Genomic DNA, 17,983 nt, shown 5'->3' on the forward strand with positions numbered 1-17,983 from the left:
AAAATCCTGAGTTATCCAAGGTATGAGCTTATAAAAAATTGATGGTAAACAAAAGGCTAAGTAACAAACAGTAACAACACAACAAAAATAGTGACAGTAATACAAACGTGCTTAACAAATAGCCAATAAGAGCTCTTTGAGCATCTAACTTTTTTTATACATTTCTGGCAAAACTTGTCAGAGAGAAAAAGTGTTTCTCTTTCTCAATATAATCTTTCTGTTTCTACCACTTGAAAATGTGACATGAGGACATTTAAAAACTTGACAAAAGTTTAGGAAAAACATTAAGCTTAGGAACAGTCAAATCTAGGCACAGATAATGTATTATATGACAATCAGGAGTCAGTAGTACAGCAAAGTGCTAAAAAGAGGGTTGACTATTCCCTCCCTTCATCCCATTTCCTACGTGATTATAGGGTCCCCTCTTCAGAGAGAAGGGTGTTCTAGTAGAAAATAAAGTAAAATTCACCTCTAGTGGATGAATGCAGTTGTCTCCTCCCTCAAGGGTAATCCAGTTGGGTTGTCCATGACTGTGACAAGGATGAACAACTGCTGAGGGAGGGGAAGGCGTCCTAGAAATGGGGCCTTACTTGGAGTCACCCTTTAACGATATCATGTATTTGTCCTTTACAGAAAACTCAACCAGTGGAATGGTCCCTTATGGACCACCTGCTCCCTTCTTAGTCCCCTGCTTTGCTGAATTACTCGCGAAAGCTAGCTTTTCCTTTTTTTTTCTTTTTTATCTGTTTTAAGCATGCTTCTGCCAAAACTGTGCTCTTCCTTGCTCTTGCTCTCTGACCACATCATGTGGCTCCATGCAGACTTACTCAAATAGACTTACTTCCGTATACTCTTACTGAAAGGACATTCCCCTCTTCTCTATTTTCCTCCTCCAGGCAGCTGCTAAGATTTATAGTTTGGTTTCTCTGGTGTTTTTCTTTTAAAGTCTAATAAAAAAATGACCTTGGGCTTTAAAAAAAAAAAGGATGCTGAATTTATGAAAATAAAACAATGTCGTTTGGATAACCAAACAAAACTGTAGGAATGTCTAACCTGGAGCAATAGTGAATATTTATGGGACAATTTCCGTGTACCATACACCAGTATTCAAGTACTTATGCATATTAAGTTCTTTGTTCAAAAAACATCATTTCATCTTCATGTCAGCCATTGAGGAACCCCAGGCTAGGTGTAAGAGTAGAAGCAAAAACCAGGATTAGAACCCAGATGGAGAGAGTGAAGTGTTGTATGTGTGAAACTGCAGATTTAGAGTTTTTATTTTTAATCGATATTATATAATATTTGACTGAACTGTTAGAGTCCCACTTACTTAATAGTAATATAAAAATTTCTAGACCATTGCAATCAAGGTCATTCATTCAATTAAAATATGTGTCTCCTTCAAAAACAAAACTGGAAAGTTTTCTAAAATATGAAACTCAAGAGAAAAAAGAATGATTAAATTCAGACATGTTAGACTGTGTGAAGAACTTAATTCTACAATGCTTATGAATATGTGAAAGCAGAGAGGATATTAGGTATGAAGGAAAGGTTTTGTGGTATTTACTTTAAAATCATGAAATTCCTGGGACTCCGAGTAGGAGATTCCCATCTGATCTAGCCATTAAATTATCACTACTCCCCTTAGCTTTTAACAAAGCAGAGAAAACAGAAATGAGTGTTGTTTGCAGGAAAACGGAAATAGAGAAGAAATAGAATCTGGGTGCAGACACTCCCTAGAGGGGACTCCCAGACAGAACAAAGGAAACGGAGTGAGAAGATGATGTTCTGAATGGAGGTGAAACTCATCTTTGGTGTTTCCTGAATGGATGCCTGAGTCATACTCTTCATAAACTGTGTCCTTCTGGCACCAGAGGAACCACAACCCATTATACCAGACCGGTTCCCCTCACTTCCTTTCAAAACCACTGAAAGGCAGAAGTGTCCTCTTTCCCATGCCAGACAGATAGTAGCTCCCAGCTAGGACCACTCTAGAAAAGGCAGCATGGATGGCAACTACTAACTTACTCCCAATCCCACAGGAATAGCAGGAGAAGAGGCAGGGATGCTGGACTCAAGATTGAAAGTATTCAGGGCAAAGGGAAAGTCAGAAGCTCTTGTTCAGCAAATGATTGGACAGTTCAAGGTGGCAGCTGTTGACAGCTAGGCCTTCCAGGGTGTCTGTCCATGCTACTTCATAGACCTGTGAAAACTCCTGGAGAGCGACGGAATTCATTACGAATATGTTGCTCTCCTTAGAAGTCTTGCAGACATGGTTTGCCACTGGTGGCTTAGACTGATTTCACTTATGTGCTCAAAACTTTTGAAGCCTTGTGAGCCTAGCTTCCCAACTGGCCCATACTGCGTCTTTATTCTTCGATATTTGGCAAGTCACTCGTCATCTAAGAAGGAGCAGGACTCTGCATGCCCCACACATTATTAAATCAATGTGACTCACTGCTTGTGTTATCTTCTCTGAGAAGTAAGGGATCATCTATTCAGTTTCTTCTCTCTTTACCATGGGCAGCTATGGCGCATAATTAACCGAAACAAGCAAAAACAAAACAGAAATCCATACACTGCTAATAAGAGAAATGGACACATAGACAAATGAGCTTATTCTACTGTAAATGTCTGAGAGAAAGAATGCCACATTATAACCACCTCTTATTCCACAAATCGAGTTAGGCTACAAGTGGTAATCAAATCTTCCTTTTTCTCACTAATTCATTTTACCCATAAAAAGTAAGTAGGGAGACATGATAGGCAAGGGTCTATGGAGGAAAAAAAGGAATAATGATATCTGTATTACATGAAAGCTATTTCTTTTTTTATTTTTATAATTTTATTTTTTTTCTTATCAGTTACATTTTATTAACTCTGTATCCCAGCCGTGTCCCGATCCCTCATTCCCTCCCACTCCCACCCTCCCTCCCTTATCTCCACCCTGCCCCTTTCCAAGTCCACTGATGGGGGGACCTCCTCCTCATTCATCTGATCCTGTTTTATTAGGTATCTTCAGGACTGGCTGCAAAGTCCTCTTCTGTGGCCTAACAGGACTGCTCTTCCATTGGTGATGGGGAGGTCAAAGAGCCAGCCATTGAGTTCCTGTTAGAAATAGTCCTTGTTTCCCTTACTATGGGAAAGCAGTTGGTTACTGAGCTACCACGGGCTACATCTGAGCAGAGGTTCTAGGTTATATCCATACATGGTCCTTGGTTGAATATCAGTCTCAGAAAAGACCCTGTGTCCAGATATATTTGGACCTTGTGGAGCTCCTATCCTTTCCCCATCATACTAACTCCCCTTCTTTCATATGGTTCCCTATACTCTGCCAAAGGTGTGGTTATAAGTCTTTGTATCTGCTTTGAAAACAGTGCTAGTTAGAGTCTTTTAGATGCCTTCAGTAGACTCCTGTCATATGTTCAATGCACATCCCATCTGTCTTTCTAAATGAGGATTGATCATCTTACCCCATGTCCGCTCAATTGATTATCTTTTTTAGGTGTATATATTTCATTAGGTATCATATCTTATAGGTCTATATAAGCAAGTATATACCATGTTTGTCTTTCTCCTTCTGTGATATTTCACTCAGAATGATCTTTTCTAGCTCCCAACAATGAAAGCTATTTCTAAGGGTGGCCTACTTTACTTCTGTTCCTAACCCATGCAGAGATATCACCTACCAAGGGCCTTTCCCTGTGATGCACAACTGGCTGGCATTTTCAGATATTTATTTTAAAAACTGGTGATTAACAGCCGCATATCAGAGCAAAGTAAGCATTCTTGGCAAGAACTGAATGATTAATCATATTCTAATATCTGTAATTAACAAAACAAACAAAGAAGCCATTATCTAAAACTGTTTAAAACTATGTTTGAGTTCTGCCCAAAAAAGCCAGGGAGAATGTCATTTTACCCAGCAAGAAATAGGGAACACAGATGTAAGTAGAGGGTTAAGGTAGTTAAATAGAAAGATATATGTTTTAACGGAGTTTGCTTTAAAATTACTTCTAATTTATCCACTTACCAGACATGTACTGAGGTAAAATGATCACAGTAATGTTCACTGGAAAGATATATACTTTTTAAATTGTAGCCAAGAGGAAAAAAGCAGCATGGAATAACTTAATCATTGCTAATTATAATATCACTGAGGTAATTACAATAGATTTTGATTGTCTCATTTTCACACCAGAGGAGGGCACAATGCTGGCGTTTCTCTTAATACATATTTGTTTTTAAGAAGTGCTGACAATTACACTAATTGTAGTCACAGCATGAAACTTTGTTTTTAAGGAAAAATTTGTCTACATGTCACATGGAATAAATGCACCCTTTCTGTTTGGTTAGGTGCAAATTAAAGACACATTAATTGCTTTGTTTATCGTGGCAAGAGATCTCTGCAATCTTGCAAGCATTACCAATTTCTCAGGAACAACATCCAACTCAAAGTTCTTAACACCCAAAAAAAGTGTTCCACTGCTTACATGGGTCAGCTGCATGAAAGAGAGTTGACAGACATACTGGTCCCACCATTTGAACAACCCCGGGGACTCTCAAATTTGCAATTTCCTTTGGGGAAGTCAAGAGTAAAACCTGCTAAAGTGCCAATACAAGCTGAAGTGACACATGGCTTCCACTCTGCTACAGAAACCCACATGGGTGCCGGTCACTTTCCTGCAGCTAGCCTCTGAGGAGCAAGCTGGGGAAGGCTCAGAGCACGGGCAGCTGAAAGCTTGAGCCTTGGCAAAGCTGAGGAGAGGAAGTCAGAAACTGCACAGTCCGATCAGGATGTGCTTGGGTCAACTGGTTCTTCCTTTTGTCCAGCTGCAGGCTACTGTAAGCAGAGAACACAGCCTGTAATAACAAGCTCATGCAGTCATGGCTGTGCTCCCCCTCTATTTTTGAGGTGTCTGAATCTGCCTTCCTGGGTTGACCTCACCCATAATCCATAGTTGGATTAGTGGATTAGTGGTCTTGTCTGTTTCTCCCACCTCTTCTAGAATTGTCTTGATGAAGCTACGGGAAAGAGAAAATCTTCTGGGCAGCAGGATGGCAGAAAGAAACAAGGAAAAGCCTGGGACTGAGTAGGTTCTCAGAAAGCAGTGAAGGTTCTGGACTTTATAGCACTTTATTACAGCAAGAGATTGCTTTGAAAACCCAAACCAGGCATGTTTTTGTGGCCTTGCTACATTCTCAGGATCAAATTTTATTCTGCTGCATTGTCCCAACTAGAAGAAAAAATACCAGTGACTCAGAAATGTACAGTTGTATCATCTTAACCGGCATCCGCATCTTCCCCATCTAGCAATGCCGTTCAAGATTTGAAGCATCATGTAATCCTGCTGATTATTGAGATGTGTGTATGTATATTAACATTTATAAGTATCACATAAATATTTTATCTAGAAGGTAGCTTGACCATATATATATATATATATTAATATGCAAATATACCTTGATGCAACTAAGTCAACATACAAATCTCAGATAGGAGATGAACATGGGAGTTTGACAGAATGACCTCATAACATCTTTACAACAACCCTACCTATCACAAAATGACACTTTGCCATACAGTTTAGTTAAAATGGTGCAGGCGCTCACTAGAACACTAGCAAATAATTACATCTGATCGCATATAAAACAGCTTATAAAACACAGTGATAGCAGGGAAATTTCAGAATAGCATGCATAATGTGATTCTGCTGTATGGAGAGCAATCCTGCCTATATAAATGTGTATCTTTTAAAACTGCTTGTGGTATACATACTTAGAGAATTATTTACAATTCAAAAGGAAAAACAGCGATAATATTAGATTGGAAGAGGAGGTAGGTTTTGTACAGGAACTGTGACTTACCCGGTGAGCTGCGAGGTTCTGTCTCTTCATTTGTGCTGACTGAAACAAATACCCAAAGAGATTTAAGTAGCAAAATGACATCACATTGTCACCATCACCACATCATAACTGAGCTTCCAGAATAAATGCTAACTTAAACCAAAGTGAGGACATTTTTCACTCAGAGATAGAGAGAGACAGAGAGAGATTTAAAGGAGCCAGCATGAGCTAGCACTTTCCTGATGAAAATACAGGTGGGAGGAGTTTGAGGCTTTCCTGAGATAAATGTCCCTGAACTGGGCTACAGAAAAAGAGATAGATTCTAGGATAGGGCACATTCAAATGAAAACAATTCCAGACAGGACAGATTGCTGCTGAGTTTGTCTCCAAATTTTGTGGAGAAATCAATGCATTTGAGAACCTAGGTTAATGCACTGAGGTTCTAAGGGTGTCAAAGATAGCAGCAGGATGGAGCTACCTGGGGCTTGAAAGAATGAAGACAACATGGAGGTGCTAAGACTTGACACTAAGAGCCTGCTCTACCGCTCATTTGCCTAACTTGACTTTGTAGAAATGAGTGAACCATAATATCAATGACAATGATTTCTTTAGATATGAATGGACTATAAAACCAATGTGGAACAAGCTTTACACATGTTATGGGTTACAGTATTCAGAGCGACCATAACTTCTTTGTCTTTAATAACACAAAAAAATAACTTTTGTTTCAAATATTATTCTGCAAAAAAAGTATGTTACCTTATCTATAAATACACAATTCACTGATCTCCCTAATGCTTTCTCCAGTTCCTGGTAACCCTCTACTGGTCATCTTGGAGTTGAGACTCCTCTGTCACCCTGAGGCTTCAGGATTTATTTATTTGATTCTGACACTCAGGTGAGAGAATGTACTCAACCATCTTCCGTATCTCTGCATCAGGTTATTAAATGGTTACAAAAATATGTACATTGTGTAAAATTTTGGTCAGTTTTAGAAAGAGTGTGTAAGCCATTTTTTCCCATTTATATTTACCTTTCATTTTAAAGGGAAACTGGAGTTGCTTAAGAATTAAAATAATTTATATGTTAAAAGAACTTACATGACTTTCTTAAATAATAGACATAACCCTCAAATGTTAGCTAATCCCAAAACAGTAGAGATCATGAAAATACCCACGAATAATAAACTACTCAAAATGTACTGCACAAACCCTCTGAGAAGTCTTAGGGACCAGGGAGTGAGTTGCGCACACTGCCTTGCAAGTCTGAAGAATTGGGGTGAGTTCCCAGAGCCTCGGGAAGCCTGGCAAATCAGGCACAGCAGGAATCCCAGTGCTCCCAGGCAAAGGGAGAGGCAGCACAGAAGTAGCCCCAGAGGCTGTCAGCCTCCCAAGCCTATTTGGAGGCTTTGGGCCCCAGCAAACAGCAGGAAAAATAAATAAATAAACAAAAGGCAAGGTCTAAAAGTCTAATGCCAGGTGGAAGGTGAACACAGACACTTAAGGTGTTCCTGGGAGCTACACACACACACTGTGGTACCCTCATATACACATACACACACGTACATATATGCATACACACATGCACATATGTAGAGATTCCCAAGCACTCCTCTGACTACTAAAACTTAAAAACTCCTTCATATGCATTTGGTATTCAAGGTCAGGTCCAAATACCAAATAAGAGAGAAAAAATAGAGAGAAGGTGATAAGGATGAACAAGAGAAATGAATAGAGATATATATTTCCCACTCATGTTTGTATTTCAGAAAAGAAGTTAATTGTTGTTATTGGCAATTTCCAACAAAAGAAAAAGTTGCTTTATTTACCCAAGTGCATTTATCTTCTTCCTTAAAATAATTGAGTTAGATCAAACATGAAAATATTGTCAAGTTTTCCAATACCACATTATCCCCAAATACCACATTAATTATAACTCTTTATGAAGTTATTAGTTCATGAATATGAAGGACAGGGGAAAATCAAACATTCTCAAACCCTTCAGGCATTGCAGTAGAGAATTCCGTGTACATTTCTCTTTAGTACATAGCCCCTGAGCTGAGTTAGTTTCTCAAATTTGTTACTTTTTCATTTTCCGATCTATCATATTGATTTTTCTCTTCCTCCAGGTTTGTACAGTTTGGAAATTACACCTCCTTATAAAGATCTACAAAATCTTTTATCTGAAAAATGATCGCACTCTGTCAACCGAAGCTCTGCCTCTCACAGAGAGATATAAGGTAAAGGATGGCTGGCCAAATGTGACCTTTTCAAAACCACAGTGACTTTTCTGGTTTCGGCTTTATGTCCACACCCTGCAAGAAGGAATGACCATAGGAGGAAAGCTTGGGCCCCATTGTAAATGCTGTCGGTAATATTTATGCAGGACAGTCCCTCCTGTGTGTAAATAGGTCAGGATTTTAAAGTATTAACTGAGAATTTAACAAGTTGCCACACTCTAAGTAGTGAATTATCCAACACTCTATACAACTCTATGGCTGGGGCTTGCCCAGTCAATCCCCAAATGACTATCTGTTTCTAGAAATATCCATTCTATGAACTGGTTGTATACAAAAGCAAGCCAGCAAACAAACAAACAATAACAAAAATATTTTATTTGACAGGTACAATGGTTAGTGAAGATAGCTTGGAGGGATAGTGTTGAATCCACTCCATGTGTGTAAAACTACACTACAGTCTTTAAAGGGCTTCAGAACATCCGTCCAGATTGGGTGGTGATGGCAGAGTAAAAAGGAGAAGGTAAATAAGTTTTACTTTGGCCTTAATGTAGCAAGATCTTCAGAAAAGGGTTGGGACTAGACATACAGACCCTAGGACAGAAAGTAGGACTGAGACTCTTATATTTATTCAAATGGTAATACAGACCCATGGGGAGGGAGCACAGAGAAAATGAACAAGGGGTGTTTCATGATGGTTTTGAAAGCATGAGTTTCCCATTATTTTCATCCCCATCGTTTCTGCTTTAATCCTAGTTTGGGAGTGTGTATTTGGTGAGACTCTTACAGAGCCACTAAGACTGAGAAATTCTTTTTTTTTAACTTTTATTAATTACACTTTATTCATTTTGTATCCCCCCCATACGCCCCTCCCTCCTCCACTCCCGGTCCCACCCTCCCCCCCCTTCTGCATGCATGCCCTTCCCCAAGTCCACTGATAGGGGAGGTCCTCCTCTCCTTCTTTCTGATCTTAGTCTATCAGTTCTCATCAGAAGTGGCTGCATTGTCAGGGTTCTAGGTTATCTCCATGAATAGTCCTTGGTTGGAGTATGAGTCTCTGGGAAGTTCCCTGTGTTCAAATTTTCTTGTTCTGTTGCTCTCCTTGGGGAGTTCCTGTCCTCTCCAGCTCTTACTATTTCCCACTTCTTACATAAAATTCCATTCACTCTGCCTGTCAGTTGGCCATCAGGCTCAGTATCTGCTTTCACAGTCTGCATGGCAGAGGCTTTCAGAGGCCCTCTGTGGCAGGTTCCTATGTTGTTTCCTGTTTTCTTCTTCTGGCTTTCCCTGAGAAATTCTTGATAGATAAGACACTGGGTTTTTAGTGAGTCTGTAGAGGAAGTACTTGACCCTGTAAAGCCGCCCTTTGTATTTTCTACAGCACTAGTTTGGTTAAGAAATTCAGTCTAAATTTAGCTCAAATCAATTCTTTACGTGATGCCATGTCTTCACTGAAATTTGAAAGAAGGAAAGGCATTTCACTATAATGTTGCTCTGAGAGAAACAGTACTCTTGCATTCCAACTCCCTGTACATAGGTAAATTTTGTACATCGATCATGGTCTAGCTAACTGGCCAAGGTAATGAAAAATAACTTCTTTTTTATCTAACCCTCAGAACACAAGGATATTTGTGTATGTTGATGCTTAGGTATGCTGTCCCACTTTCCTGGGACCATGTCATTTCTTTTTATTCTTTTATTTTCTTTCTTTCTTTTAAAATCTAATTTAACTATGAAGAATTCATTCACACTCTGTGATGGTTTGAATAGGAATGACTCCCATAGACTCTTGTGTTTGAATGCTTGGCTCATAAGGAGTGACACTATTAGGAGGTGTGGCTTTGTTGAAGGAAGTGTGTCACTGTGGGGGCTTTGGGAGCTAAGAAGTACAAGTCTGGCCAACAACATCTCTGTCTCCTTCTGTTGCCTGAGGATCAACATGTAGAACTCTCAGGTACTTCCTGTGAACCATGTCTATCTTCGAGCTGCTATGCTTCCTGCCAAATGATAACGGACTAAACCTCTGAAACTGTAAGCCAGCCCCAATGAAATGTTTTCCTTTGTAAAAAGTCTCTGTGGTCATGATGTCTCTTCACAGCAATAAAACCCTAAGTAAGACAGATGGGTTTCATTGTTACATTTTGGTTTTGGATAAAGCTGTTTTTAACATCTTGCAGTTTCATAAACCATCTTCTGCCATAACCTTTAGAACATTGCTGGAATGAGCCATATTCCTTCTGGCCATTGCACCTGGAACTGAGCCTGATGTACAAATATCCAGTGATAGATCTTTTAAAAATATCATTGTGCATCCTAGTGAGCTTAAATAATCTTCAGTTGACATAGAAGAAACTGGGATTTTGTTAAAGCCTGCATACATTTTGTGAGTTCTTGTCTTTTTCAGCTGGATCATGTGTGTGCTCTTGGGGTTCAGGGGTCAATATTGGGAATCTTTCTCAATCATTCCACCTTACTTTTTTTTAAACCAGAATTCTACAATGTTCATTTTTATTTCACATTTAGCCACTCTCTTACCTTGTATAGTTATCTCTGCATCTGTCGAACGACCTTCCTCATGCCTTCATATATGTGGAGGTGAGCATGTTAACATTTTCTGCTGTTATGACAAAGAGCATTAGAAAGATTAGTCAAGATCCAAATATGCCATCTCATGCCTTCAATCTCAGAATGAAAAGAGCTGAACCAGGAGGATTATTATTATGTCAAGCCAGCCTTGGCTACGTATCAAATTGAGGGTTATAAGCGAGATAGCTGTATTCAAAGAAAAGGAAGAGGAAGATGGAGGGAAGAAAGGAAAAGAGGGGGAGAAGATGAAAAGGAAAGACAGTGGGAGAGAGGGAAAACAGCATGAATAGAGGAGAGAGAGAAAAGTTTCAAAAGAGGAGAAAATAAACAGAAAGAAAAAAATCAGTTAAATGGCTTAATGAGAAAGGTCTGCTGAGACCCAGGAAAAGCTCAGCTGTGTGATTACTGAACACCATTGCTTTGGTAAGGTGGAAGCTCATGGCAGAGTGGATTGCCTTAAGCAAACATTCAACTCATATTTGTCATGAGTCAACGAAGATGAAGGAAAGAAGGGCAGGTAAAACATTTTATCCCAGGGACCTATTTTCTGTAACTAGTGACATCTTTTATATTCTTCTCTTCCTGATACCTCATTCAATAATGAAACTGTCAATGAAGTAATCCATTATGAGATCCAAACTCTCATGTCTAATCACTTTCAAAGTTTTGCATTTCTCAAGCCTGGGGACCAGGCCTTCAACATAGAAGTGTAGGTATCATTTCAAATAAAACACATGATAAGAAAAAAAAATCAAGCTCAATGCAATCATCATGACATTTCATCTCTGCAACAGTCACATGAACTATTGTGGACGCATAGGCTACCTCTTCAGTGCCTAGAAAACATTCTTAAAACACACAACAAAAATCAAGTATCTATATGGAAAATGTTTAGGTTGTAATTGCTTTTAATGAATGAAGAGTTTGTGGGTCTCAATCTGTCTCTGTCTCTTTCTGTGTCTGTCTATGACTCTAACTCTGTGTGTCTCTATCTCTGTCTCATTTATCTCTGTTTCTCTCTCTCCTCCCCTCACTCTTGTGTGTTTGTGTGTGTGTGTGTGTGTGTGTGTGTGTGTGTGTGTGTACTAATGGTCGGTTGATGTGGAAGCCCACCACCTCACTTTTTGAGAGGGTATCTCTCGCTAAACCTCAAGCTCACCAATATGTTTAGTAGCAACTGAGGAACAAGGCCCAAGGATGCTTTTGTCACTACTTCCCTTGCAATAACATGCAAGGTTCCACCACCGTGTCTGGCTTTTTACCTGGGTGCTAGGTATCTGAAACCCATGTCCTCATGCTTGTATGGCAAACATATTTCTACCTGAGCCACATATGTGTGTATACACTACAATATATATCATATATATATTAGCACTTTAAATTATGAGTAAAGGAGCTAGCATAAGTGGGGTTTGTTTGCTGGGGATTATTAGCAAGTGCAGACTGGGATGATAAAAGTGGAAAGCTTTCTTTACTCCCAACCTCCTCTCAAGCCTTACCCCTTCCTCTCTCTTTGTACCTCAACCACCCTTCTGATCCCACTTCCCTACCTCTCTTTCTCCTCTTCTCCTTCCTTTTCTACTCTTAATCGCAGGATGGCTTCAAACTCTTGATCTTGGTGCCTCAGTGGGAGTGATGATGATCCCGAGTGTGGTGTATCATCACACATTAGCTCTCTCACAAACTCACAAACTTTCTTGCTGAGCATCTCAACTCTTCTGTGAACTGAGAACTACATTTTTATTTTTTTTTCTGGAGAGATAGGCAAGTTCTTAATTCATTGAGAGATTAATTTAGAAGATCATTTGCATACACAAAATCAACCAGGTGCATCACACTAACGAACTGCCAATGTCTCCTTCCTTTTAACAAACAACAACAAAAATAACCCAGATCAGCTTTTTCTACCCTGCCTTTTTAAGGACATTGGCAAGCTGCCTGAGTTTCCTTTCAGAACTTACCAGGATGGTCCTTCCTCGAGTGCACATTCACTGCATTGTATTCTCTCTGCTATTTCCATCCCATTACTCACCAAGTTCCCCGAGGTCTCTCTAAACACCACTCATTTACATGGTCTCTCCAAGGAGTGGGCTGTAAAGCGTCCAAACCCACAGCAGACAAAAGTGGCTTCCTTCTCCTCTGACACCATCTGAGGTGTTCATTACAGACCAACTACGCAGGCTTTTTTTTTTTTTTATGATTCATATTATTGCCTCCCATGGTTATTTTAGTTGTGTTAGAATTCACATTCAGCACTCTTGGGCCAGTTTCCTACATCCTGGGAGCAAGGACGTCAGTGTAACCATGCAGTCGCTATAGTGTTCTTGAAGGAGAGATCTCATATTGGAATGTGAAAGATAATTACGATTCTACATATTTAACAAATGCCTATGATAGAGATTTTTCTGCCAGTTTCATGGCTTTATATAGTAATTCTTTTTGAAAACATTTTGTAAACTATAGTAATAACGTTTTATTGTATATGTTTTTAGACATCTTTTATGAGAAAGGTCTGCTGAGATCTATTATCCAAACATTTTGATGTAATAAACAGAAGAGTTGTACTTGTTACGTATTCAGATATCTTGTCTGTTTTAGCTATCTCTGATACAAATGCCCTTGTTTGCCCGGAATATAATTTTGTTATTTTAAATATTTTTGTAAAGTTGTTTGCAATGTCAGAAAGTTGAACTTTATTTTAAGACTCTTCATTGGTGACACATGACATTTTGCCAGTACAGAGAACATGCCATTTTAAATTGTAAACTGTGTAGTTATGCATGCAAACACGTTTGGAATAAACTTCATTACATACAAAAATAATACATATTATTTATTTTTGTATGAAAATATGTAAATAATAGGCTAAAGTAAATTTACATATATTCTTTTGTTTATTTTTTCTGATTGCATATATTCTTTTATTTTAGCACAACTGTTTCCTGAAAATAGGATATATCAAAATAATTTCCCTACTTTGGTGATTCTTGTGTGTTACCCTAAATTTAACTACTGAGAAATCAGGCTATTTTGCTTTCCTCTCATTCTGGCAGAGAATAGAAATTCATCCAGCTGGGTGAGCTGTAATAAGATTATTTCTTCAAATTGTGAATTTCATATTAAAAATGATAGAAATTTTAAATTAAACTTTGTACACAGTTTCAGGTCATACATGCAGATACATACACAACATACACAAAAACAAATAAGGGAAAGGTGTCATTGCATGCCTATCAGAATGGCTGAAACTCAGAATTTTGGCAACACCAGCTGCTCTTGGAGGTATGGAGGAACGTGAAAGCTCCTTAACAAAAACAGCACAGCTGCTTTGGAAGGCAATTTGATTGGTTTATATAAAACTATAAATATTTTTACACATGATTATTATCTGTAATATTTACCAGATAACTCGAAATACAAGTCCACACAAAAGTCTGTACACATATTTTAGGATTTTCTTCTTCTTTTTCTTTCAGACACAGTCTCACACTGCAGTTCAGCTTGGCCTGGAACTGAATATGTAGGCCAGGCTTTCTTACTTTACAATTGCAGCTATCCTTCTGCTTCAGCTTCTCGGGTGATGAGATTAAAGGCATAAACCACTACAAACAAGGCCTGACTACACAGGGGTTTATAGTGACTTAAGAAAATAAGTTTCCCTGGGTGGTGGTGGTACATATCTTTAATCCCAGCACTGGGCGGCAGAGGCAGGCAGATCTCTGTTGAGCTTGATGCCAGCCTGGTCTATAGACTGGGTTCCAGGACAGCCAGAGCGGCACAGAGAAACCCTGTCTCAAAAGAAAAAAAAAAGTTTTTATAATGCATATTTAATGAATGTGCCATACAGGTTGTGAAAATTGGTTACTAATAGGAATCAAATTAGTATATTTATCATCTCACATATTGTGTTTCTCTGTGTTTATGTATGTGACGAGACAAGATAACATACTTGCTTAGATACAGAGTACGTGAAACCTAAGATGTTCTGAGAAAAGTCTAACACAGGTCAGCCTCTCTCAAGCCTCACCTGAGAAGCTCCTGCTTGCAGTAGATGATGATTGACACAGAGACCCAGGACAAACCAAAGTGCAGAGAATAGAAGAATGCAGAATGCTGAGCCTTAAAGGGCACACATGTTCCACACTGCCCCTCCTAGGCTTTGGGGTCGTTTTGGAAGATGAGGCAGAAAGAGTAAAAGAGTCAAAGGCAGAAAATGATTACCGGGAAACATTTGAACATAGTAGTGATGATGATAGTATAAGCTGAACCTGTGTGAGCTCAAGCCAGACCAAATCCTAGCATAGAGAAGGGAAGCTGAGCATGGAAAGCCACCCACAGACGTGGACCTATTGAATCTGCTTGCAGAGGGAGAGTCAGCTTTCTGTAAATGTGTAAATAAGTATCCTTGGTAAGCTATCATGGCCCTGCAGAAGACCATGTGTTCAATAATATTTGGGCAGCACAACTCAGTTTTAAAATTTTTGTTTCTTTTTCAGACAGTGTTGTAGAGGAAGGGAAGAAAGAGCTGGGGATGAATGCCATCAAAAATACTTTGAAGGAAACTTAAAGCTCTCAAAGTACTAATAATGCTGGGTGAAAACAAGAAGGAAACAAGGCATCAACAGCACTGGGAAGAAAACAAATCGAGGGTTGTAAGAAATAAAATGGTGAAAGGTTGTTAAATATGTAACACAATAATATACCCATTCACAATCAAACACATATTGGCTATAATGCGCTTCCAGGAGCGTGTCCCTATTCCACATTGTGTGACTACACTTAGTTCTGAACACACACAATGCTCTACATTTTGCACTGTGCATGACGTCAGGCCTCACGACTCAGATGAGTCCTGGATGAAACACCTAGGCAAGGCTGACAATGTGTTTCCACTGCCCTTACAGATTTTCCGCTCTTACAGAAACAGTAGGTTAGTTATGAAAAATGAAGGGTTAAGGCTTTCCCACCCATTCTTCTGTATGAATATTAATATATCTTTGTGTGAAATTATGTAACATTTGATTTTTTTGTTTGTTTGGTTGGCTGGTTTGGGTTTGGTTTTGTTATTGCTGCTGTTGTTACTTTTAAAAAACTTATATTTATTTTTGAGCGTTTCACATCATATATCTCAGTCTTGCTCATCTCCTTGTGTCCTCACATCCCACCTTTGCTCTTGCAGCCTGACTCCCCCCCCCAAAAAAAAAAACACACACACTCTCTCACACACACACTAAACAAACAAATAATACAAAGCATTAAAAAAAACCATCATGGAAGCTTTCATATGTCACAGTGTGGGCAACAAAATATCCCTCTGACCACACTTGCGAATGTTTGTTACAATGAGTCCTTAGTCCGGTTCAAGGTCTCTGGTTATATGACACCATCAATATTGGCTCCTCACCTGGACTCCTCCTTCTGGTTATCCTGCCCTGTGTCATGGAGATCCTTTGGATCAGCAGGACTGGCCCTCTCACACATCCCAATCATTCACAGATGATATAGATTTTGGGATGGGTCAATGCAGGGCCCTGAATCCACCTGGGTGATAACTGAACTGATCAGTGCTCAGGCTCTCCCTTACCTGCACCACCAGATTGAGCTCTGCTAGGGCACTCCATGCCTAATTGGCAGGAGGCAGGGTCATGCCCTCAGGACTGTCTCACCTACACCATACCTCCAGAACCAGCTCCATAGTACTGTCTCCTTAAGGCATGGGGGCCCACTTTCCCAAGCGCTGCAGTCTAAAAGGGGCTGGGCCATCTCTTCCCACCCTCAGACCTGGCTCACCTGTGCCTTCACCATCATGGCCAGCTCCACTGTGTTGCTCAGGTGAGGAACAGGGCATCTACTCTCCCAAGTAATGCAGCTGTTGTGAGGGCATGGGCAAGAGGGCAAGTTGGTGAGTGGCATGGCAGTCTACAGGCTTCTGTCTGCCTTCCTCCTCCCTCGCTGTGCTGCATGGTGGTACGTGTGGCTCTGTTTATCTATGGTCCTCCTGTGCCAGAAGGCAGAGGGCAGGTCTTTGGGTACATCTCTTCACTCCACACCATATGACATTGTACTGTGTGACATGGCAGAACTAAGGGCTTTGTCTTCCTCCTTGCAGGCTGTGCTGCTTAGATTTGATTGGTTTAGTTTGATTTCATATGTTTTTTATGTGTTCTATCCACAGAACAACTTTGGCTACCAAGCCAGGCATCAATCTAGGATGAACAAAGAACCACCATCTGCTCTGCCCCTGACTGATACCAGAACAACACCACCAGCATGGCGTTTCCTTGCCCGTTGCCAGGGGATAGTTATTGTTTGTTGTATATTGAGGTTTCACTATATAGCTCTGGTCATCCTGGAACTCACAATGTAGACAAGGCTGGCCTCAAACTCAGAGATCTGCCTGCCTCTGGCTCTGCACCCTAAGTGCTGGGATTAAAGGCAGGCACACCTCGCTGTAGCATTTGATTATTAGAAATCACTGTTGGGATTTTTGGTATTTGATTTCAGAAAGTTCTTTAAATGAATTATACATTGGAATAAACATAGGATTTCCAATTGTCTTTAAAAGGGGCCTAAACATACTTCTCTTCTGCGTTTTGTACTCTATATGTATATGAAGCACTATAGTTAGTATTTGCATTATAAAATCAAAATGGCAATCAACTCTGAAAAGTGTTGAAGATGGTCTGTGCTCTGCAGCAACAAATAGTCAGTGAAGAGTTAGTTCTCTGTATAACAATAAACAAATACCTCTACCTAGTACTATGAAAACTTTCCTTTTAATGAGTGGCAAATTCATATATATATATGAATTGTTTTAGAATAAATTTCTTTATGACTCATTATTGGTAAATTTTGATATATTTATTTTTATCTACCTACAGCCCCAAACTCATATAAAAATTTCTCAGGTAAAAACAAGTCAAAAGGAAAATCAGTTTAGGATGACCTGGGCTAGAGGGGCAGAGTAGCAGACAGCCAAGGTTAACAGTTTTAAAGATTCAGTGTACAGCTTGGGGGTTTTAGTGAATTATTAAGATAGCAGCTTTATTAATAGGGCCCCGAAACTTGTAGCAAACTATTACGTGTGAGGGTAATAGCAGGTGGGTGAAAAAAACTGTCATTGACAACATAGCTCAAGGAATAAGCGATTGGGCCATAAATCACGAAGAAGCCTTTAATGCATGCTGATGATTAGAAGAAGAAGGCATATGGAAAGATTAACTGTGTGGATCCAGATATGTAAGACGAGAGGACATGCGAAACTATAGCGCTAGTGAAGAGTTCAGGTTTGCCAAGGACTGAGGGTTGGGTGAT

The 17,983-nt window shown here is 39.6% G+C and overlaps 1 non-coding gene across 1 annotated transcript; it reads right to left on the reverse strand.

The window, feature by feature from the left end:
- Positions 1-16,825: 16,825 nt before the first annotated feature.
- On the reverse strand, positions 16,826-16,969 carry LOC132647556 (small nucleolar RNA SNORA48). Its single transcript, XR_009585917.1, has one exon. It is a non-coding gene; the product is annotated as a small nucleolar RNA SNORA48 (small nucleolar RNA).
- Positions 16,970-17,983: the final 1,014 nt, after the last annotated feature.

Source organism: Meriones unguiculatus, chromosome 14, assembly GCF_030254825.1.
Source record: "Meriones unguiculatus strain TT.TT164.6M chromosome 14, Bangor_MerUng_6.1, whole genome shotgun sequence".
Taxonomy (NCBI): domain Eukaryota; kingdom Metazoa; phylum Chordata; class Mammalia; order Rodentia; family Muridae; genus Meriones; species Meriones unguiculatus.